This window comes from Schistocerca gregaria, chromosome 1 (genome assembly GCF_023897955.1).
Source record: "Schistocerca gregaria isolate iqSchGreg1 chromosome 1, iqSchGreg1.2, whole genome shotgun sequence".
NCBI classification, from domain to species: domain Eukaryota; kingdom Metazoa; phylum Arthropoda; class Insecta; order Orthoptera; family Acrididae; genus Schistocerca; species Schistocerca gregaria.
In genome coordinates, this window is record NC_064920.1 from 591,085,524 (window position 1) to 591,109,388 (window position 23,865).

At 43.2% G+C, this 23,865-nt stretch overlaps 1 non-coding gene across 1 annotated transcript; it reads left to right on the forward strand.

Moving 5' to 3' along the window:
- Positions 1-1,438: 1,438 nt before the first annotated feature.
- Positions 1,439-1,512, forward strand: Trnat-ugu (transfer RNA threonine (anticodon UGU)). The gene has a single exon. It is a non-coding gene; the product is annotated as a tRNA-Thr (tRNA).
- Positions 1,513-23,865: the final 22,353 nt, after the last annotated feature.

A 23,865-nucleotide genomic window follows, 5' to 3' on the forward strand; every position in this document is an offset into this window, starting at 1 on the left:
TGTATCTCCAGCATGTCCGAAAAACATCGCTTTGGTTCACTCCGAGACGCCTGGACACTTCCCTTGTTGAGAGCCCTTCCTGGCACAAAGTAACAATGCGGACGCGATCGAGCATCGGTATTGACCGTCTAGGCATGGTTGAACTACAGACAATATGAGCCGTGTACCTCCTTTCCGGTGGAATGACGAACTGATCAGCTGTTTGACCCCCTCCGTATATTAGGCGCTGCGCATGCAAGGTTGTTTACAGCTTTGGGCGGGTTTAGTGACAAAAATTGAAAATTTGTGGTAAGGACTACGAGACCAAGCTGCTGAGGTCATCGGTCCCTAGGCTTACACACTACTTAAGCTAACTTAAACTAACTTACGCCAAGGACAACGCACACACCCATGACCGAGGGACAACTCGAACCTCCAAAGGGGGAAACGCGCGAACTGTGACAAGAACCCCTAGACCTCACGGCTACCCCTCGTGGCCCTTAGTGGCATCTCTGAACAGTCAAAGCGACTGTGTCTGTGATACAATATCCACAGTCAACGTCTGTCTTCAGGAGTTCTGGGAACCAGGGTGATGCAAAACATTTTTGATATGTCTATTTTTACCAAAAGTATTCCGGAAGTTCACGGTCATCTTTCCCAGATACAAAAGAGAGGAACAACCGCTGGAAATCCTCCCTCGAACCGCAAGGAAAACTTTGCGAGAAGCGCAAGTGTATATCCAGCGGCATTACGAATCGCGCACCTTGCAAAAATTACAGTCCAGCATTAAAGCACGCTCTTGATGACGGTGATTCTAGCTGCAGAGTACAATTTTGTCTATGCTACACGAGCGAGCTTCCAAAACAGTTTTATCGAACGATGTCTTTTAGTTGCAGAACACTGTATGAACTTGCTCAGGTGTCAGTCTGGACTGAATGGCAAGAACCACCGTATAATGAATCTGTTAATTGCACTGGCAGTGGTGAAGTTTACCTCGACCTGTGCATTAATCCTGATACCCTAATGAAATACTAGCCGAACCTGATCAGTTTGATTAGGAAGCGTCCAGTAAACCCCCACCCCAGATTCTTTAAAGAATCGAACTCCCATTTATATCTACATATACATCTACACAATGCAAGCCACTCTACGGTGTGTGGCGGAGCAGTGTGTCTTCCTCCTTTTCCTTTTTCAGTCACGAATGGTTCGTAGGAAGGTCGATTGCCGGTAAGCCTCCGCGTGGGTCCGAATCTGTCTAATTTTATCTTCACGGTTTTTTCGCGAGCTGTACGTAGGAGAGAGCGTTATATTGGTTGATTCTCATGGGAACGAACGCTGTCGGAACTTGGCGAGAGTAATGAGTGGATGGGCAAATATCTATCAAGAACATTACGTATGTAGATTGTGGACAGGTGGGAGTGTGGGTCCCACGGGAAGCGTCCAAGGGATAAGTACCTTGTCCTCGGTGGCTCAGATGGATAGAGCGTCTGCCATGTAAGCAGGAGATCCCGGGTTCGAGTCCCGGTCGGGGCACACATTTTCAGTTATCCCCATCAAGGTATATCAACAACACCTGTCGGCAGCTGAGGGTTTCAATTATTCATCATTTAAATACTCTAACTGTAATACTTGACTTGCCGTGTTAAACCTATAACGTAAGATTGTAGTTCTTAATGAGGAAATTATGACAGCATTTTAAAATTCTAAAATTGGTCAATAACTTTATAAATGTGTTCAGAGTAGTTGAAGAAAGAGACTGTATGAATAGACACGGCAATAATTAGACTAAAATCACACTGAACTGCTTTTGGTAAACTAAACACGATTTCCAAAACTAAGCTTCTAGAGTGCCTGGGAAGAAAAGTTTATAGTCAAGGTTTATTATCAGTTTGAATAGCACCAGTCGGCCATGCAGGTTTAATGCGAAAACCTGATCTTTGTTCAGCAAGCATTGGAAAGGTGCATGATGAGAATTACCATAAGGGTAAGAAAACAAGCAACTACATCAGGAAAATGACTGGCATGTTGTTGTTGTTGTGGTCTGCAGTCTTCAGACTGGTTTGATGCAGCTCTCCATGCTACACTATCCTGTGCAAGCTTCTTCATCTCCCAGTACTTACTGCAACCTACATCCTTCAGAATCTACTTAGTGTATTCAGCTCTTGGTTCTAAACATTCATGGTGGTGTCTGTTTGTTCTATATCGTGTCTCCCTACCACTTTCGCGCAACGACGCTCTGAGCGTGTTTTTTAGGGAATTAACTAGTTTGAACCTGGGACCTGTTGCTGGTAAGGAGACGCCAGACCACACATGACATGTAGAATTCAGAAGAGTTCAGTGAGACTAGCGATGATATAACGATATACTAAATGATCTCAGCGTCAGCTCCACTGCACTCCCTGTAAAAGAATCTTAATACTAACTAAATTTAGTGGAAAGGGTTCAAGGCTTTCCTATTTTTAGTTAGCTGGTAAAATAACGTCGAAAAAGCAGTTAAGTTCACCATTGGAAATTTTATTCTACTCACAAAACATAGCTTATAAATTGCACTATTGATAAAAGGAAATGTTTTAATACAGGATGGTAAAAACCAACTGCGTTCAACAAAAATGTGAACGAATATTCCCTGAATGGGTTCAAGTTCTACAATCGATCGAAGGATGACCTATGCCATATCACATCTATAATCTAGGTTAAATTTAAGTTTCACAAAAGGAAAAACTATCAAAATGGTCTACAGTGACCCTCAGTTATCTTTAATTACTTATCTAACTTGTCGTAAATTACAGTGGCTGATGTGGCTTTTCAATAACTATATAAAAGAAAAATCATCGCTTTTCAGATCTGTTCTTCAAGTGGCAAATGTGAACACCATGAGTTTTAATTAACGATCACCATTAGTATTACGCAAAAAGGGGCTGTAACAAATGAGACTTCTACAGTTCTGAGTGAAGCCTTATGCGCTCAAAAATGCGGCATCGCGTGCGTTCATTACCTTGTCGGAGTTTAAGCAGCGTCAGGGCGGCAACGGCCGGCGCAGCAGCCATCCAGCTCGCCGTCTCGGAACCAACTCTTCCCTTCTCCTTACTAAAATTTACCGAAGTTAATTTAAAAAACTATCTGGCTATGTTTTCATCTGACCAATCAGGGTCACAATGTTAACCTTAAGCTCCGCCTACAAAAATTCTGTCTATCCAATGAGAAACGTTATACTTTTCGTGGCGGGGCAATGTTTTTAAAGTTTGCAACGTAACAGAGACGCTAAAAAGTCTCACGCTAAAACCTGCAGCTGGTGTGGTCCTTTTAGCGTTATCGTGAGATCTATACTGTTCTTCTGGAGGGCTCTATCTTTTAACATGGGCTGGAGGATTGTCCTATGTAACAGACACGCGAAAAAGTCTCACGCTAAAACTTGCGGGTGATAGTGGCCCTTTTTGTGTTATCGTAAGATCTATACTGCTTTTCTGGAGGGCTCTAGCTTTTAACATGGGCTGGGGGTGGTCCTTGACGTACCTGAGACGCGAAAAAGCCTTACGCTAAAACGTGCGGGTTGTGTAGTCGTACAGGTAGTCTGGCGGCGTGGGTGTCCAGCCCCTCCCTTATCGTAGGGCCTTCTAGCTTAACACGGTTATGCTCTCGGCTTCTGTCCTCGTTTCTCCCCTCGGAACTGCGTCTGCCTCACGGTGGGAAGGTACGACATGCATTTAGGCATTCTTGTGTTAGTCTGTGGTATTCCATTTGCTCACTCGTTACTCGTATTACTTTGGTTAATTTAATGTCACGATTTATTCGGAGCTATGTGACATACTACTGGATTTGCTTATCATGTCAGGGTTTTCATGGAAGGTGTTGGATTTATCTGACACCTTACATGGTCTCCCTCTACGATTTTTACCCTCCACGCTGCCCTGCAATGCTAAATTTGTGATCCCTTGATGCCTTAAAACTTGTCCTACCAAGCGGTCCCTTCTTTTTGTCAAGTTGTGCCACAAACTCCTCTTCTCCCCAATTCTATTCAATACCTCCTCATTAGTTATGTGATCTACCCATCTAATCTTCAGCATTCTTCTGTAGCACCACATTTCGAAAGCTTCTATTCTATTCTTGTCCAAACTAGTTATCGTCCATATTTCACTTCCATACATGGCTACACTCCATACAAATACTTTCAGAATTGACTTCCTGACACTTAAATCTATACTCGATGTTAACAAATTTCTCTTCTTCAGAAACGCTTTCCTTGCCATTGCCAGTCTACATTTTATATCCTCTCTACTTCGACCATCATCAGTTATTTTGCTCCCCAAATAGCAAAACTCCTTTACTACTTTAATTGTCTCATTTCCTAATCTAATTCCTTCAGCATCACCCGACTTTATTCGATTACAGTCCATTTTCCTCGTTTTGCTTTTGTTGATGTTCATCTTATACCCTCCTTTCAAGACACTGTCCATTCCGTTCAACTGCTCTTCCAAGTCCTTTGCTGTTTCTGACAGTATTACAATGTCATCGGCGAACCTCAACGTTTTTATTTCTTCTCCATGAATTTTAATACCTACACCAAATTTGTCTTTTGTTTCCTTTACTGCCTGCTCAATATACAGATTGAATAACATCGGGGAGAGGCTACAACCCTGTCTCACTCCCTTCCCAACCACTGCTTCCATTTCATGCTCCTTGACTCTTATAATTGCCATCTGGTTTCTGTACAAATTGTAAATAGCCTTACGCTCCCTGTATTTTATCCCTGCCACCTTTAGAATTTAAAAGAGAATGTTCCAGTCAACATTGTCAAAAGCTTTCTCTAAGTCTACAAATGCTAGAAACGTAGGTTTGCCTCTTCTTAATCTTTCTTCTAATATAAGTCGTAAGGTTGGTATTGCCTCACATGTTCCAACATTTCTGCGGAATCCAAACTGATCTTCCCCAAGGCCCGCTTCTTCCGAAATTACAGTCGGAAAATGAAATGGAGGCGGCGGGACATGTAACCAGGCGCATGGGTTGTAGATGAAGCAAGGGAGTTCTTTGTTGAAATAGAAGAGATGGGAGAACTCCAAGACGAACATAGTTGACATAAACAGTAAACGACTGTAGGGCACAGAAAAATCTAGAGGAGGCGTTTATCCACCAGTGGATGCCAAATATATGACAATGTCAATGTAAAGGGACATTTGTACTTCATCACCGAAGGTCTGCAGATATTGCACTGTCCGTGCTCACTGTGACATCAGGTTATGCATCCGTGCCACATAAATGCAGGCAACGACATGAACGTGCTATCCGTATTGTCTTCAGAATCAAAGCTACTAGGATTGAGACACAGTCAAATGGATCAGAGGACAAAATAGAACGGAAGACGGACTTGTACTCGTCATCAAAATAATATTGAGTTGGAGGGGACTCAAAGGAGGATGATGGGTCAAAGTGATTCTTTGCTGGATTCCAAAAGAAAAGAGAATACCACGAAGAGGATGGATGGTTGTCATTACAAAGCAAGCAAGGGCTACATAGATGTACACTGAGGCGACAGAATTCATGGGATACCTCTTAATATCGTATCGGACCTCCTTGTGCCCGGGTTAGTGCAGCAACATGATGTGGAACGGATTCAATAAGTCGTAGGAAGTTCTCTGAAGAAATATTGAGCCATACTGCCTCTATAGCCATCAGATATTCGCTCGAGCTGTCCAGATTACTTCTCAAGCCAGTTGCGAACAATTGTGACTCAGTAAAATAGAGCACTGTCATCCATAAGAGTTCATCATTATTTTGGAACATCAAGTCCATGAATAGCTGCAAATAGCTACAAGTAGCTGAACATAACCATTTCGAGTCAATGGCCGGTTCTGTTGGTCCAGAGGATCCTGTTCATTGCGTGTAAACACAGCCTACACCACTACAGAGCCACCGCCAGATTGCACTGTGCCTTATTGACAACTTTGGTCCACGGATTCGTGGGGTTTGCACCCCATTCGAACCCTACCACCAGATCTTTCCAACTGTAATCGGGACTCATCTGAATAGCCCACGGTTTTCCATTCGTTTGGGCTCCAACCTATATGATCACCAGTCCAGGAGAGGCGCTGCAGGCGATGATGTGCTTCTAGCAAACGCACTCGCGTCGGCCTTAGCTGCCATAGCCCATTAATGCCAAATTTCGCCGCGCTGTCCTAACGGATACGCTCGTCCTACGTTCCTGCGGTTATTTAACTTATTGTTACTTGTCTATTAGCACTGACAACTCTATGCAAATGTCGCTTCTCTCAGTCGTTAAGTGAAGACCGTCTGTCACTGCGTTGTTTGTGGTGAGAGGTAATGTATGAAATATGGTATTCTCGGCACACTCTTGACACTATGAATCTCGGAATACTGAATTACCTAACGGTTTTCGAAATGGAATGTCCCATGTGTCTAGTTCCAACTACCATAAGGGTCTACCAAGATTTTCTGAATGACTATACTTTTTTACAGTGGTAGATCTTTAACATGTACGCACGTACAACCTTTGGGTACTTTTTAAATTACATTCTCATTTACGTGTACCTTGTGCCTTCCATCGGATGTTCAAAAACATCCAGTCAGACTCGACTCGTATTTTTGCTAGCATGTCTGGGCTTACTGCATTTATTGTGTTTGGTATGCGATGTCGCAGTTACCCAAAATTTACGGAAGAGTAGCTACACATTGCTCAATCTTTTGCAAACCGTATTTTTTTAAAAAAAGAACAAGATCGTATGTCTTGTGGTCATGCGACAATGGAGGCAAGGCGATATCCGTGCAGTTGATCCCTCTCTGTGGAAGCTCGTTGTTAAGAAATACTCCTACATGTAGGTTTCAGTGCGATACTGTTCCGTTCTGCCGAAAAAAAAGGACATCTAGGACCTTGATGACTGTGAACACAATTCTCATAAATCATAAGTGACAGAGAAATCGCAATCCACTCCTGCAAGAGAAAGGTAAAACTTTTCCTTAAAGTATTGGTGAGTTTCTAAGCAGGTATCGTAGTGTTCCTTGAAATTCCACTTTCTGAGCCATATGATTCTGAGTATCTTCGTTACTGGAAACGAAGTGCTGAAAGCGTTTAAAATGCGCATCACGTATTTCTACACCGGACTGCAAAAGAGAACTTGAAGATGCAGATGTTGGTAATTTTATTTGATGATGATGAACTACCTCATTAGCAGAGCTGTTGAACTGCCGCATTATCAGAATTCAAATTCGAGTCCCTAACAAGACTGTTAATCCCATACCTAGAAGCAAAGTGATTGAGCACAATAATCTAATGTCCAACTCTTATAGATGTGCACATTTACAAACTTCGTAAACTGCTAAGACAGACACATATTGACTGTTGAACTATATCATGAAGTGAAGAAGAGTCGGGGGGTAGTGACGACTTTGTATCATACGAGGTCTATGGCGACTTGGGATCAGTTCTGCACGACTGGCGCCAAGGAAGATTTAGAAATAGGGGCAGGAGTAAATGCATTGCGTTATCATGGCCCTGTTCCATCCGCCTTCCGTTTCCCCATGGTGATGGCTCCTACTAGACAGTTGCGTAATACCAGTAAATGAACTGTCCACCATGCATATACCTCGATATTCAAGACACGGCCAAGTCCACAGTGATAGCTCGTCGTTGAGCGCCACAGCTCGGGCCCCGGACGCTCTGCCACATCCGCCAGCCACTGCTACAGAACACCCGTGAAAGTTGCATCCCAAACAGCACTCACACCAGTCTCATATTCGAGGCATCTCCAGGTGCCACTTGTCCTACTTTTGAAGGCAGGGCGTGTTGACACACACACACACACGATTAACCATACTTAACTACCCAGCATGGCTCTCGCCTCGTCGCGAAACGTGTGTGTGATGACTAGCCATCTAATACGTCCTCAACGTTATTCTTGTCACATCTCTTTGGAAAAAAAAGTGCCAAGTCGACCTCTCAGGAACTGTATAGTGTCCCAGAAATAGTTAATGCTTGGTTTCTTCATGCCTCAGATTGTATTCATGTATTCATGGAAATTCTTCCCATAACAGATTCTGTTTACCAAAATATTGCCTAATCCAGTCTTCCTCCCGGACATAACGTGATAGCCTTCTTGCTCGCAAGATACGCAAATGTTCTCACCTCTCTTATATCACATCACAATCAATCGAGCATTCTCATTAGCTCTTACCGAATTTACCAGTCGAATTACTAACGCCGTCGCTGTCATAGCACCATCCACCTTTTCTTTGTGGGGCTCTCTCTCGTTATTTTGCAAAGATTGCTAATTTGCACGGACACTTCCCTCAGTCTATACACCGCCAACCAGCTCTTTCTTTCTACAGACGCTACACTCAATAGTAATAAACTATTTTACAATGATCACCATTTTTCACAGACAACTAAACATGGCGAAGTTGTGTACAGGTCATCAAATACAAACGATACTCGCAAGAAACCGATCTCCAACCAGGGAATATATCACCGAGTACCGTCAATTTTCGCTGTACATCTCGATATCAAGAACACCGCACTAGCCGGCCGGTGTGGTCAAGCGGCTCTACGCGCTTCGGTCTGGAACCGCGCGACCGCTACGGTCGCAGGTTCGAATCCTGCCTCGGGCATGGATGTGTGTGATGTCCTTAGGTTAGTTAGGTTTAAGTAGTTCTAAGTTCTAGGGGACTGATGACCTGAGATGTTAAGTACCATAGTGCTCAGAGCAATTTCAACCATTTTGAACCAGCCCGGTAGGGGGAAGTGGAAAACCGCCTAAAAACCACATCCAGGCTGGCCGGCACACTCGCCCATGTCGGTAATCCGCTGGGTGGATTCGATCTGTATCTGGAACCATTTGAACACCTCACTAAACCCCCGATCGCTAACGCAACATAATGCACAACATATACATTCTAAATTATTTCTCCACAAACACCAAACTTAAGCGATGTCCAGCGTGCTGTAAAGCATTGACTAACTAGAAACAAATAAAGTAAACTGATATTCGCACTCTCGAATATTGAAGCCGGTCATCTAACAGGTCCGAGATGATCAATATTCTCTACAAACCAACTATGGTCGTTCCCACATCTAGAGAACAGGCAAACGTGTGTCCAACATACCACAATCCATAGTCCCTCAACTAAATAAAGGTATCAATTGCGCAGAAGCAGTCGACTGAACAACTTACATGGGAGGGAATAACGCTCCACCGCAAACGCGCCATCTTCTCAAAGTTACCCTTGATCACGAAAGCAGCCCAGCACATACTTAGTTCGCTATTCGATCGTCTAGAACATGGTTAAGTTAACTATCATACATTCCTATACTCCGACAGGCCTCTGCATTCTGAAGACCGATACCATTAACGTGGGAACGCGAACCAATACCGCCACAGACTTTGCACACACGAACACAGTCTAGAAAACGCCTCACATATTTCTTCTATAATTATACTTACAATTAAATCTTATGATCTAGGTCTCAACTGAACAGTATTCGGCAATGAGCGAAGTATTGGAAATACACTCTGTTGAACGCTGTGGCTCTGGAAATACCTGTACCGACCTTAGCACTAGACATACACTTCCCTTCGCTATCACATTACCCCAAGTCAAATCCACCCCCACTCGCCCCCCCCCCCCCCCCCCCGCCCCTCTACAACAGCACACAGACATTTCCTTTATACAAACAGATATACTTTATAAACCTCATCCTCAAATGCCGACATATCACACGCCCGCCCGATGAATTTTAAAAGTCATTCGGCGAAGGAACACAGTATGTGACCAGTATTTGCAACTCCCTCACGCCGCTAGATATTTATCCAGTATGTGTAACGTATTCTGTCTCGATAACATGTCAGATGTTCCGTTATATATCCACTGAGTTAAAGGCGATGACTTATTGAGAAGGATCACAGCCACAAGTGAATCATATCTTGAAACGAGTCACCTTTCTCGAACTTACCTGCTTCAGTAAAAATCCAACATGGTCTTAGTCAGACCCTACACATCTTGCAACTGCTCCCTTCTATACAACTTTGAACATGTGATCATAGCATTTTAAGCCGGGAGTGAGCAGAAGTCGGACATAGCCATTTCCAACACCTTCTGCAGCCCCTCTAGAAACAGAGCGAACTGGGTTACTGCGACAGGACCGCGTTTTGACCATTCGGCGGAGATGCGCGAATTGTGGTGCGTCCCCAAACTACATACAAGTACTACAGATCCACGTCCATCAAATCTATAGGCCCAACATCCTATCTATCCCCCCCCCCCCCCACCACCACCACAACCCAGCAGACAAAAATTAACAACTATGGAAGCTCAAATTACTTCATCCGATATAGAACTCACATAGACGCCATTACTCGCGCGTTGACGCAAAGGAGCAATGGGGGTCCAGTGCGGAGAGAGAGACACAGACAGAGAGAGGGAGATAGAGAGAGAGATTTCGCAATGCTTCCCAGAATAGCACAGCGTGCAGCCCTAAGGGCATACTTTGCCCTTCACTGAATTCACCCGTCAAATTGCTGCTGCTGCTGCTCCCTGTGTCGAACAAACCGATTAAATACGCGCTTATTGATACACTACAGAGGGTAGTTCAAAGTTTCATCACTTCTACTCTAGGAGAATGACCGTATCCCACGCACTGTACTGTAAATCGCAAGAAACGCCCACTGTGGCCCTATTTGCTTGTTTGAAACTCTGTTTTCTAACGCGCTTTGTACACTGCCAAAAATTTCGTTTTTCTGCCACGACTTCGACCTCTATGTCACATTCTAAACTGGCATTAAAACGCTCTGACCCACGACCTCTCCCAGAAAACTAGACACCATACTATGTAAATCGTATTCTTACCGTGGATAGCCTAGCATCAAATTATTTTTAATTAAAACACACTTACATAGTAAGGAAAATAGAAGAGTTTGGCAACGTTGTGGAGAGTTTCCAAACTACCTTACGAAAGTCTTTCATGACCTCTACATTTAAGATCTTTCAACAAGATGCTCATGTCGTCTTAAGCTAACGTACCTCAGTAGAGAGGCTGTTTACAGTTTCCCCGGCCAGCACGTTCACCAGACGTGTCACACACCAAAATCATGTGGTCATGGGTTACCGAGAGCCCTCACGTCGGCAATCGCCAACCACTACGATTGATGAAATCAGGGATGGACTAGAAGTAGCATAAAATGACACACAGGTATCTGTCATTTAAACTCTGTTCGTTTCTATGTCGGGCCAGGGTATAGTTATTAGTTATTTCCACTGAAAGAGGTTGCAGTCTCGTGCACTAAATTTCAGAGCACATCACTGACAACGCCCCCCCTCCCCACCCCATTAACCATGGACCTTGCCGTTGGTGGTGTTTCCGTGCCTCAGCGATACAGATAGCAGAACTGTAGGTGCAACCACAACGGAGGGGTATCTGTTGAGAGACCAGGCAAACGTGTAGTTCCAGTCTGGATGACTGACTGATCTGGCCTTGTAACGTTAACCAAAACGGCCTTGTTGTGCTGGTAATACGAACGGGTGAAAGCCAAGGGAACCTACAGCCGTAATTTTTTCTGAGGGCACGCAGCTTTACTGTATGGTTAAATGATGATGGCGTCCTATTGGGTAAAATATTCCGGAGGTAAAATAGTCCCCCATTCGGATCTCCGGGTGGGGACTACTCTAGGAGACGTCGTTATCAGGAGCAACAAAACTAACTTTCTACGTATTGGAGCGTGGAATGTCAGATCCCTTCATCGGGCACGTAGGTTAGAAAATTTAAGAAGGAGATGGATAGGTTAAAGTTAGTTACGGTGGGAATTAGTGAGGTTCGGCGGCAGGAGGAAAAAATACTTCTGGTTAGGTGAATACAGGGTTATAAATACAAAATCAAATAGGGATAATTCAGGAGTAGGTATAGCAGTGAATAAAAAAATTGGGGCGCTGGTAAGCTACTACGAACAGCATAGTGTACACATTATGGCAGCAAAGATGGACACGAAGCCAACGGCTACTACTGTAGTAAAATTTTATATGCCACCTAGCTCCGCAGATGACGAAGAAATTGAAGAAATGTATGATGAGACAAAAAAAGTTATTCAGATAGTGAAGGGAGACGAAATTTTAATAGTCATTGGGGACTGGAATCCGATGGTAGGGAAAGAAAGATAAGGAAAAGTAGCAGCTGAATATGGAATTGGGGTACGGAATGGAACAGAAAGCCGCCTGCTAAAATTTTGCACAGATGATAACTTAATCATAGCTGACACTTGGTTTAAGAATCACGAAAGAAGGTTGTGTACGTGGAAGAGGCCTGGAGACACTGGAAGATTTCAGATAAATTAAATAATGGTAGGAAAGAGATTTAGGAACCAGGTTTTAAACTGTAAGACATTTCCAGGGGCAGATGTGGTCTCTGACCACATTCTATTGGTTATGAACTGTACATGGAAACTGAAGAAACTTCAAAAATGTGGGAATTTAAGGAGATGGGACCTGCATACACTGAAAGAACGAGAAGTTGTAGAGGGTTTCAGAGAGAGCATTAGGGAACGATTGACAAGAACAGTGAAAAGAAATACAGTAAAAGAAAAATGAGTAGCTTTGAGAGATGAAATATTGAAGGCAGCAGAGGAACAAGCAGGTAAAAAGACGAAGGCTGGTAGAAATCCTTGGGTAATTGAAGAGATATTGATTTTAATTGATGAAAGGAGAAAATACAAAAATGCAGTAAATGATGCAGGCAAAAAGGAATACAAACGTCTCAAAAACGAGATGGACAGGAAGTGCAAAATTTGTAAGCAGCAATGCCTAGAGGACAAATGTAAGGATGTAAAGGCATATATCACTAAGGGTAAGATAGATCTTGACTACAGGAAAATTAAATGGACCTTTCGAGAAAAGAGAATCATTTATATGGATATCAAGAGCTCAGATGGAAAACCAATGCCAAGCAAAGAAGCGAAAGCAGAAAGGTGGAAGGAGTATATAGAGGGTCTGTAAAAGGGCGATGCACTCGAGGGCAATATTATGGAAATGGAAGAGGACGTAGGCGAAGATGTAATGGTAGATATGGTACTGCGAGAGGAATCTGACAAAGCTCTGAAAGAGCTAAGTCGAAACAAGGCCCCGGGAGTAGACAACATTCCATTGGAACTACTGACAGCCTTGGGAGAGCCTGTTCTGACAAAACTCTACCATCTGGTGAGCAAGATGTATGAGACAGCGAAATACCCCCAGACTTCAAGAAGAATATAATAATTCCAATCCCAAAGAAAGCGAGTGTTGACTGCTGTGAAGTTTACTGAACTATTAGTTTCATATGTCACGGCTGCAAAATATTGACACCATTTCTTTACAGACGAATGGAAAAACTGGTAGAAGCCGACCCTGATGAAGATCAATTTGGATTCTATACAACTGTTGGAACACGTGGGGTAATACTGACCCTACGACTTACTTTAGAAGATAGATTAAGGAAAGGCAAACCTACTTTTCTAGCATTTGTAGACTTAGAGAAACAATGTTGACTGGAATACTCTGTTTCAAATTCTGATGGTGGCAGGGGTCAAACACAGGGAGCGAAAGGCTATCTACACTTTCTACAGAAAACAGATGGCAGTTATATAAGTCGAGGGGAATGAAAGGGAAGCAGTGGTTGCGAAGGGAGTGAGACAGGTTTGTAGCCTATCCCCGATGTTATTCAATCTATATATTGAGCAAGCAGTAAAGGAAACAAAAGAAAAATTTGGAGTAAGAATTAAAATCCACGGAGAAAAAATAAAAGCTTTGAGGTTTGCCAATGATATTGTAGTTCTATCAGAGACAGTAGAGGACCTAAAAGAGCAGTTAAACGCAATGGACAGTGTCTTGAAAGGAGGATATAAGATGAACATCAACAAAAACAAAACAAGTATAATGGAATGTAATCTAATTAAATAAGGTGATGCTGAGGGAATTAGATTAGGAAATGAGACACTTAAATCAGTAGATGAATTTTGCTATTTGGGGAGCAAAATATCTGATGGTGGTGGAAGTAGAGAGGATATAATATGTATACTGGCAATGACAAGGAAAGCGTTTCTGAAGAAGAGAAATTTGTTAACATCGAGTATAGAAATGTGTCAGGAAGTCTTTTCCGAAACTACACTCCTGGAAATGGAAAAAAGAACACATTGACACCGGTGTGTCAGACCCACCATACTTGCTCCGGACACTGCGAGAGAGCTGTACAAGCAATGATCACACGCACGGCACAGCGGACACACCAGGAACCGCGGTGTTGGCCGTCGAATGGCGCTAGCTGCGCAGCATTTGTGCACCGCCGCCGTCAGTGTCAGCCAGTCTGCCGTGGCATACGGAACTCCATCGCAGTCTTTAACACTGGTAGCATGCCGCGACAGCGTGGATGTGAACCGTATGTGCAGTTGACGGACTTTGAGCGAGGACGTATAGTGGGCATGCGGGAGGCCGGGTGGACGTACCGCCGAATTGCTCAACACGTGGGGCGTGAGGTCTTCAAAGTACATCGATGTTGTCGCCAGTGGTCGGCGGAAAGTGCACGTGCCCGTCGACCTGGGACCAGACCGCAAAGACGCACGGATGCACGCCAAGACTGTAGGATCCTACGCAGTGCCGTAGGGGACCACACCGCCACTTCCCAGCAAATTAGGGACACTGTTGCTCCTGGGGTATCGGCGAGGACCATTCGCAACCGTCTCCATGAAGCTGGGCTACGGTCCCGCACACCGTTAGGCCGTCTTCCGCTCACGCCCCAACATCGTGCAGCCCGCCTCCAGTGGTGTCGCGACAGGCGTGAATGGAGGGACGAATGGAGATGTGTCGTCTTCAGCGATGAGAGTCGCTTCTGCCTTGGTGCCAATGATGGTCGTATGCGTGTTTGGCGCCGTGCAGGTGAGCGCCACAATCAGGACTGCATACGACCGAGGCACACAGGGCCAACACCCGGCATCATGGTGTGGGGAGCGATCTCCTACACTGGCCGTACACCTCTGGTGATCGTCGAGGGGACACTGAATAGTGCACGGTACATCCAAACCGTCATCGAACCCATCTTTCTACCATTCCTAGACCGGCAAGGGAACTTGCTGTTCCAACAGGACAATGGACGTCCGCGTGTATCCCGTGCCACCCAACGTGCTCTAGAAGGTGTAAGTCAACTACCCTGGCCAGCAAGATCTCCGGATCTGTCCCCCATTGAGCATGTTCGGGACTGGATGAAGCGTCGTCTCACGCGGTCTGCACGTCCAGCACGAACGCAGGTCCAACTGAGGCGCCAGGTGGAAATGGCATGGCAAGCCGTTCCACAGGACTACATCCAGCATCTCTACGATCGTCTCCATGGGAGAATAGCAGCCTGCATTGCTGCGAAAGGTGGATATACACTGTACTAGTGCCGACATTGTGCATGCTCTGTTGCCTGTGTCTATGTGCCTGTGGTTCTGTCAGTGTGATCGTATGATGTATCTGACCCCAGGAATGTGTCAATAAAGTTTCCCCTTCCTGGGACAATGAATTCACGGTGTTCTTATTTCAATTTCCAGGAGTGTAATTCTGTGGAGTGTAGCAATGTTTGGAAGTGACATCTTTCGAAATGTGGTGCTACGGAAGAATGCTGAAGATGAGATGGGTAGACCACGTAACGAATGAGGAGGTACTGAATGGAATTGGGGAGAAGAGGAATTTGTGGCACAACTTGACTAGAAGATGGGATCTATTGGTAGGATATGTTCTAAGGCATGAAGGGATCACCAAGTTTGCAATGAATGGCAGACTGGAGGGTAAAAATCCTTAAGGGGAACCAAGAGATGAATACACTGAGCAGATTCAGAAGGACGTATGGTGCAGTAGTTACTTTTAGCTGAAGAAGCTTGCACAGGATAGAGTAGCATGGAGAACTGCATCAAACCAGTCTCTGGACTGAAGGCCACAACAACAACAATCACATACAAGTTTTATCTTCTGTTCTTCTTACTATATCACACACTCACCGTAAGTAAAATTATTTTTTGCTGCCGTTATTAGTGTTGCAAATTTGATATCCAGCAATGTATAAAGCAACTTCAGATCAATTTTACCTCAAGGCCTTGAATTTTGAAATTGGTTGTATGGCTTATTCCCCGAAGTTAACTGAAATGAAACAAACGAATAACATAAAAGCTCGCTACATTTCGCGCTAACTGCCATATCTCCGTATTGTTGGGAGCAACTCGACAATGTTCTCACATTCTTGAAAGGCACGCAGCACGGAAACATCTAACAAACAGGAGGCGCGGGTGCATAAGTGTATGTCAGATAAGTCGAGCAGGATCCATTTTGGTAGTGTTAAATGCATCAGCAAGTTTGTTGCAGAATATATTCGACCTCTTGCCGCTTGAAATAAAACAATGTTAGGACAAGGAAAAACGAGAAAAAGGTGGCGGTGATTTAGTAGATCATGGTTAGCACGGCTCCAGAAGTAACGTAAGCGCGGTCAACCAGAATTTCTGCTATCACTTCAGAAAGGGAAGTGTTACGTTAAGTTCTCGCGAAAGTACTTGGCAAACATCGAAGAGTAGGGCACCAAATTTAGAAAAGAAAGGAAAGCTACGTCAGAGCACTTGACAGATAGGAAAGGCTCATACATCTTAATCCGAAGCACATTATATAATGCGTGGGTAAAAGAAATTTATTACGCAATGTTCTGACTCACACGTGAAGAAAATGAGACTACGACGTGTGTTACCCACAAGACAGCCGTTTAAAACAGACTGGTTCCCAAATTACGCAACTCCTTTAGATAGTCCTACTCCCGCTGTCCGAAAGATTCAGCTCACTACTTGGCAGAAACTTGACTTATCTTTCTCACAGATGCCCGGTATCGAAGGAGATTATGTTACAGTAAGAATATTGGCACCACAATCACCAACGCCTTTGCCAGTAACCTGCTTTAGGTCCTTCGTCGTTTCCTTAGAACTCTTCTTTTTTTCCATTTTGTTCGTTGTTGATCGTTGTGTTTGTTCGTTGCGGACGTCACATGAGATCCGGTAAGTTCGTTTGTTGACCGTTTCACTCATTTTTTTTTATTACAGAGGCCAACCAGTTCTCTGACCAAACAAGCTGAGCTATCGTGCCGGCGTTCAGATCAGTGTCTTTTCTTCACCGATGCCAACGTTAGGAAGTCATTAAACAAAAACAAAATACAAAACTTTGAACATAGCTGCTAAGGTTCAGTGACCGTGTCAGAGTTGTATTGTAACAAATAAGCCCTCCGTCATAAATATTAAGTCAAAAATTGACCTGGTTTCGACGCTACTATGAGCGTCATCTTCAGAATTAGACTAATTGTACTCAAACAACCCTTGTCCACAGTACGAGCAGCCCTTAGCGGCTCGCCATTTGACAAGTGTTCATGACGTCGCCTTTCCGGCTGAGATCTTTTTTAATATGTGACTTGTAAGCACTGCATCTTTTCTAGTCAGTACAAACTTTAATTTTATTAATGTACTATATACCAAATGTTTTAGTACAGTTAGTCTAATTCTGAAGACGACGCTCATAGTAGCGTCGAAACCAGGTCAATTTTGACTTAATATTTGTGACCGAGGGCTTATTTGTTACAATATAAAAACAAAACAACTCATTCCCCTGAAAGCTACATTCTAAGGTAAAATTCAGGGCTCAGTTTAAAGGAAAAGAAACATAAATTGTGATGAAGAATGGATGTGTAATACGTGTCACATTTGCTAGCTGTTCCAAATACTTTCTTACTCATGTCTTTTTCTTGATGTTGTTGTGGTCTTCAGACCGAAGACTTGTTTGATGCAGTTCTCCATGCAACTCTACCCTGTGCGAGCCTCTTCATCACCGAATAAATACTTTAACCTACATCCTTCTGAATCTGATTACTGTATTCATCTCTTCGTCTTCCTCTATTACGTTTACCCCCCACACTTCACTGAAGTGCTAAATTCGTGATCCACTGATATCTCAGAAAGTGTCCTATTAACCGATCGCTTCTTTTGGTCAAATTGTGTCACAAATCTCTTGTCTCCACAATTCTATTCAGTACTTCCTCATTAGTTATGTGATCGATACACCTAATCTTCAGCACAATTCTGTAGCACCCCATTTCGAAAGCTTTTATTCTCCTTTTATCTAAACTGTTTGTCGTCCATATTTCACTTCCATTCATGGCTACACTCCAGATGAATACCTTCACAGAAGACTTCCTAACACTTAAATCTACATTCAATGTTAACAGACTTCTCTTCTTCAGAAATGCTTTTCTTGCCATTGCCAGTTTACATTTCATGTCGTCTCTAAATCAACCATCATTAGTTTTTTATCTGCCCTAATATCAGAACTCATCTACTACTTTAAGTGTCTCGTTTCCTAATCTGATTTCCTTAGCATCACCTGACTTAATTCGACTACATTCCATTATCCTCGTTTTATTTTTATTGATGTTCATCTTATATCCTCTTTTCAAATCACTGTCCTTCCCTTGAATTGATCTTCCAAATCCTTCGCTGTCTCTGATGGAATTATAGTGTCATCAGCAAACCTCAAAATTTTTATTTCTTTTCCTTGAATTTTAATTCATGTTCCATATTTTTCATATTTTTCTTTGGTTTCCTTTAGAGCTTTTTCAATGTACACATTGAATAACATCGAGGATAGGCTAAAACCCTGTCTCGCTTCCTTCTTAATCACTGCTTCCCTTCCAGGCCCCTCGACTCTTAATGCTGCCGTCTTTTTCTGTACAAGTTGTAAATAGCCTTCTGCTCCACCTATTTTACTGCTGCTACCTTCACAATTTCGAAGAGAGTATTCTAGCCAACATTGTTTCTTTAAGTTTACAGATACTGTGAATGTAGGTTTGCCTTTACTTAACCTGTCTTCTATGATAAGTCGTATGGTCAGTATTACCTCACGTGATTCTACGTTTTTCCATACTTCTATAAAGACCTCTTGTTAGTATCTTGCAACCATGACTTATTAAGCTGATAGTTCGGTAATTTCCACACCTGACAGCAACTGCTTTCTTTGGAATTGGAATTACCACCTTCTTCTTGAAGCCTGGGGGTATTTTGCCTGTCTCATCCATCTTGCACACCAGATGGAAGAGTTGTGTCATGGCTGGGTCTCCCAAGACCGCACTTCTGACGAAATGTCGTCTCCTTATGGGGCCTTGTTTCGACTTAGAGCTTTGTCAGATTCCTCTCGTACTATCATATCTCCTACCTCATCTTCATCTATTTCCGTTTCCCCAAAGTAGTCACCAGCGTTGTGTAGAACACGTTACCATCGATGTGGAAGGCGTAGTATACCGTTACCAGAGCCTGTTCTGTTGATGGTGCGAATGGAGCAGTCTAAAGTTATAGTGATTCTCGTTTACGACTGTGATGATGTTATCCTAACGCATTACGTTCCTCCACGGCAGACCGTCAATACACAGTATCACTGTTCGTTTTTGGAGCATCACCTGCCTCCAGGTTTGCGAAAGAAGCGGTGACACTTTCTGCGCAACCCACCCATTTCGCTCGATAATGCGCGGGCGCATACAGCGCAAGCTGTGGCTGCTCTGTTCGGTCGATGGGACTGGGAAGTACTGTACCATCCACCACACTCCCCGGACTTAAGTCTTTATGGCTCTGATTTGATTCCGAAGATGAAGGAACCACTTCGTGGCATTCGCTTCGGAACTGTTCCAGAGATTCGACAGGCAGTAGACCGCTCCATTCGCACCACCAACAGAACAGGTTATGCTAACGGTATACTACACATTCCACATCTCTGACAACGGGTTCTACACAACACTGGAGACTACTTTGAAGGACGGTAAAGGGGCAAACATGTAACTCTTTCGTATCGGTTGTGAATAAATAGTTGCCACTATTTAAGTTCCAACCCTTGTATAATACTGCTTTCAAGTTCACCACCTTTGTATAGACCGTCTTACAGGGTGTTTCAAAAATGACCGGTATATTTGAAACGGCAATACAAACTAAACGAGCAGCGATAGAAATACACCGTTTGTTGCAATATGCTTGGGACAACAGTACATTTTCAGGCAGACAAACTTTCGAAATTACAGTAGTTACAATTGTCAACAACAGATGGCGCTGCGGTCTGGGAAACTCTATAGTACGATATTTTCCACATATCCACCATGCGTAGCAATAATATGGCGTAGTCTCTGAATGAAATTACCCGAAACCTTTGACAACGTGTCTGGCGGAATGGCTTCACATGCAGATGAGATGTACTGCTTCAGCTGTTCAATTGTTTCTGCATTCTGGCGGTACACCTGGTCTTTCAAGTGTCCCCACAGAAAGAAATCACAGGGGTTCATGTCTGGCGAATAGGGAGGCCAATACACGCCGCCTCCTGTGTGTTTCGGATAGCCCAAAGCAATCACACGATCATCGAAATATTCATTCAGGAAATTAAAGACGTCGGCCGTGCGATGTGGCCGGGCACCATCTTCCCATAAACCACGAGGTGTTCGCAGTGTCGTCTAAGGCAGTTTGTACTGCCACAAATTCACGAAGAATGTCCAGATAGCATGATGCAGTAATCGTTTCGGATCTGAAAAATGGGCAACACGGCGAACGTAAACTCGAGACCGCTGTTGGATCACCTGCTGCACAAACTGCGCGTTGTCCTCTGTGGTTGCCGTACGCGGTCGCCCTACCTTTCCAGCACGTCAATCCGTCACGTTCCCAGTCCGTTGAAATTTTTCAAACAGATCGTTTATTGTATCGCTTTTCGGTCCTTTGGTTACATTAAACCTCCGTTGAAAACTTCGTCTTGTTGCAACAACACCAGAAAAATCCTCTGTTCTAAGGAATAAACCATATTGTCCATAGCACACTTGCACGTTGTGAACAGCACACGCTTACAGCAGAAAGACGACGTACAGAATGGCGCACCCACAGACTGCGTTGTCTTCTATATCTTTCACATCACATGCAGCGCCATCTGTTGTTGAAAATTGTAACTACTGTAATTTCGAAAGTTTGTCCGCCTGAAAATGTACTGTTGTCCCAAGCATATTGCAACAAACGGTGTATTTCTATCGCTGCCCGTTTAGTTTTTATTGCCGTTTCAAATATACCGGTCATTTTTGAAACACCCTGTATGTTCCATCCACTTTTCAGCTTTTTCTTCTTTGTTTAGGACTGGTTTATCATCTGAGCTCTTGGTATTCATATAGCTGCTTATCTTTTCTCCAAAGGCGTCTTTAATTTTCCTATAGGCAGATGTATATCTTTCCCCTAGTGAAATATGCTTCTAAATCCGTATATTTGTCCTCTAGCCATTCCTGTTTAGCAGTCTTGCACTTCCTTTCAATCTAATTTTTAAGACCTTTGTATTCCCTTTCGCCTGCTTCATTAGCTGCATTTTAATTTTTTTTTCTTTTCATGAATTATATTCAATATCTCTATGCTGCATTGTCTTTTTACCTATTTGATCCTCTGTTGCATTTACTATTTCGGCTCTTAAATCTACCCACTCCTCTTCTACTGTATTCCTGGCTCCTGTTCTAGTCAACCGTAGCCTGGTGCTCGCTCTAAGCCTCTCGACAAGCTCTGGTTCTTTCAGTTTATCCAGATCCCATCTCCTTAATTTCCTAAGTTTCTCTAATTTCTTCAATTTTAGTAAATAGTTCATAATCAATAAATTTTTGGTCAGAGTCCACATCCGCTCCTGGAAAAGTCTAACAATTTAAAATCTGGTTTCTAAATCTCTGTCAAACCATCATATAATCAATTTGAATCCTTCTGCTATCTGCATGTCTCTTCCACGTATACAACCTTTTTTTATGATTCTTAAACCAAGTGTCAGCGATGATTAAATTATAATCTGTGCTAAACTCTACCAGATAGCTTCCCCTTTCGTTCCTTTTCCACAGTCCACATTCACCTACTATTTTTCTGTCTCTTCCTTTTTCTACTGTCGAATTTCAGTCCCCCATCACGATTAAATTTTCGTCTCCTTTAACTATCTGAATAAGTTATGTTATCTTATCATACATTTCTTTAATTTCTTCATGTTGTTGTTGTTGTTGTTGTCTTCAGTCCTGAGACTGGTTTGATGCAGCTCTCCATGCTACTCTATCCTGTGCAAGCTGCTTCATCTCCCAGTACCTACGGCAACCTACATCCTTCTGAATCTGCTTAGTGTACTCATCTCTCGGTCTCCCTCTACGATTTTTACCCTCCACGCTACCCTCCAATGCTAAATTTGTGATCCCTTGATGCCTCAAAACATGTCCTACCAACCGATCCCTTCTTCTAGTCGAGTTGTGCCACAAACTTCTCTTCTCCCCAATCCTATTCAATACCTCCTCATTAGTTACGTGATCTATCCACCTTATCTTCAGTATTCTTCTGTAGCACCACATTTCGAAAGCTTCTACTCTCTTCTTGTCCAAACTAGTTATCGTCCATGTTTCACTTCCATACATGGCTACACTCCAAACAAATACTTTCAGAAACGACTTCCTGATACATAAATCTATATTCGATGTTAACAAATTTCTCTTCTTCAGAAACGCTTTCCTTGCCATTGCCAGTCTACATTTTATATCCTCTCTACTTCGACCATCATCAGTTATTTTACTTCCTAAATAGCAAAACTCCTTTACTACTTTAAGTGTCTCATTTCCTAATCTAATTCCCTCAGCATCACCCGATTTAATTTGACTACATTCCATTATCCTCGTTTTGCTTTTGTTAATGTTCATCTTATATCCTCCTTTCAAGACACTGTCCATTCGGTTCAACTGCTCTTCCAAGTCCTTTGCCGTCTCTGACAGAATTACAATGTCATCGGCGATATCCTCCTTTCAAGACACTGTCCATTCGGTTCAACTGCTCTTCCAAGTCCTTTGCCGTCTCTGACAGAATTACAATGTCATCGGCGAACCTCAAAGTTTTTACTTCGTCTCCATGAATTTTAATACCTACTCCAAATTTTTCTTTTGTTTCATTTACTGCTTGCTCAATATACAGATTGAATAACATCGGGGAGAGGCTACAACCCTGTCTCACTCCTTTCCCAACCACTGCTTCCCTTTCATGCCCCTCGACTCTTATTACTGCCATCTGGTTTCTGTACAAATTATAAATAGCCTTTCGCTCCCTGTATTTTACCCCTGCCACCTTTAGAATTTGAAAAAGAGTATTCCAGTCAACATTGTCAAAAGCTTTCTCTAAGTCTACAAATGCTAGAAACGTAGGTTTGCCTTTTCTTAATCTTTCTTCTAAGATAAGTCGTAAGGTCAGTATTGCCTCACGTGTTCCAACATTTCTGCGGAATCCAAACTGATCCTCCCCGAGGTCTGCATCTACCAGTTTTTCCATTCGTCTGTATAGAATTCGCGTTAGTATTTTGCAGCCGTGGCTTATTAAACTGATAGTTCGGTAATTTTCACATCTGTCAGCACCTGCTTTCTTTGGGATTGGAATTATTATATTCTTCTTGAAGTCTGAGGGTATTTCGCCTGTCTCATACATATTGCTCACCAGCTGGTAGAGTTTTGTCATGACTGGCTCTCCCAAGGCCGTCAGTAGTTCTAATGGAATGTTGTCTACTACGGGGGCCTTGTTTCGACTCAGGTCTTTCAGTGCTCTGTCAAACTCTTCACGCAGTATCGTATCTCCCATTTCGTCTTCATCTACATCCTCTTCTATTTCTATAATATTGTCCTTAAGTACATCGCCCTTGTATAAACCTTCTATATACTCCTTCCACCTTTCTGCCTTCCCTTCTTTGTTTAGAACTGGGCTGCCATCTGAGCTCTTGATATTCATACACGTGGTTCTCTTCTCTCCAAAGGTCTCTTTAATTTTCCTGTAGGCAGTATCTATCTTACCCCTAGTGAGATAAGCT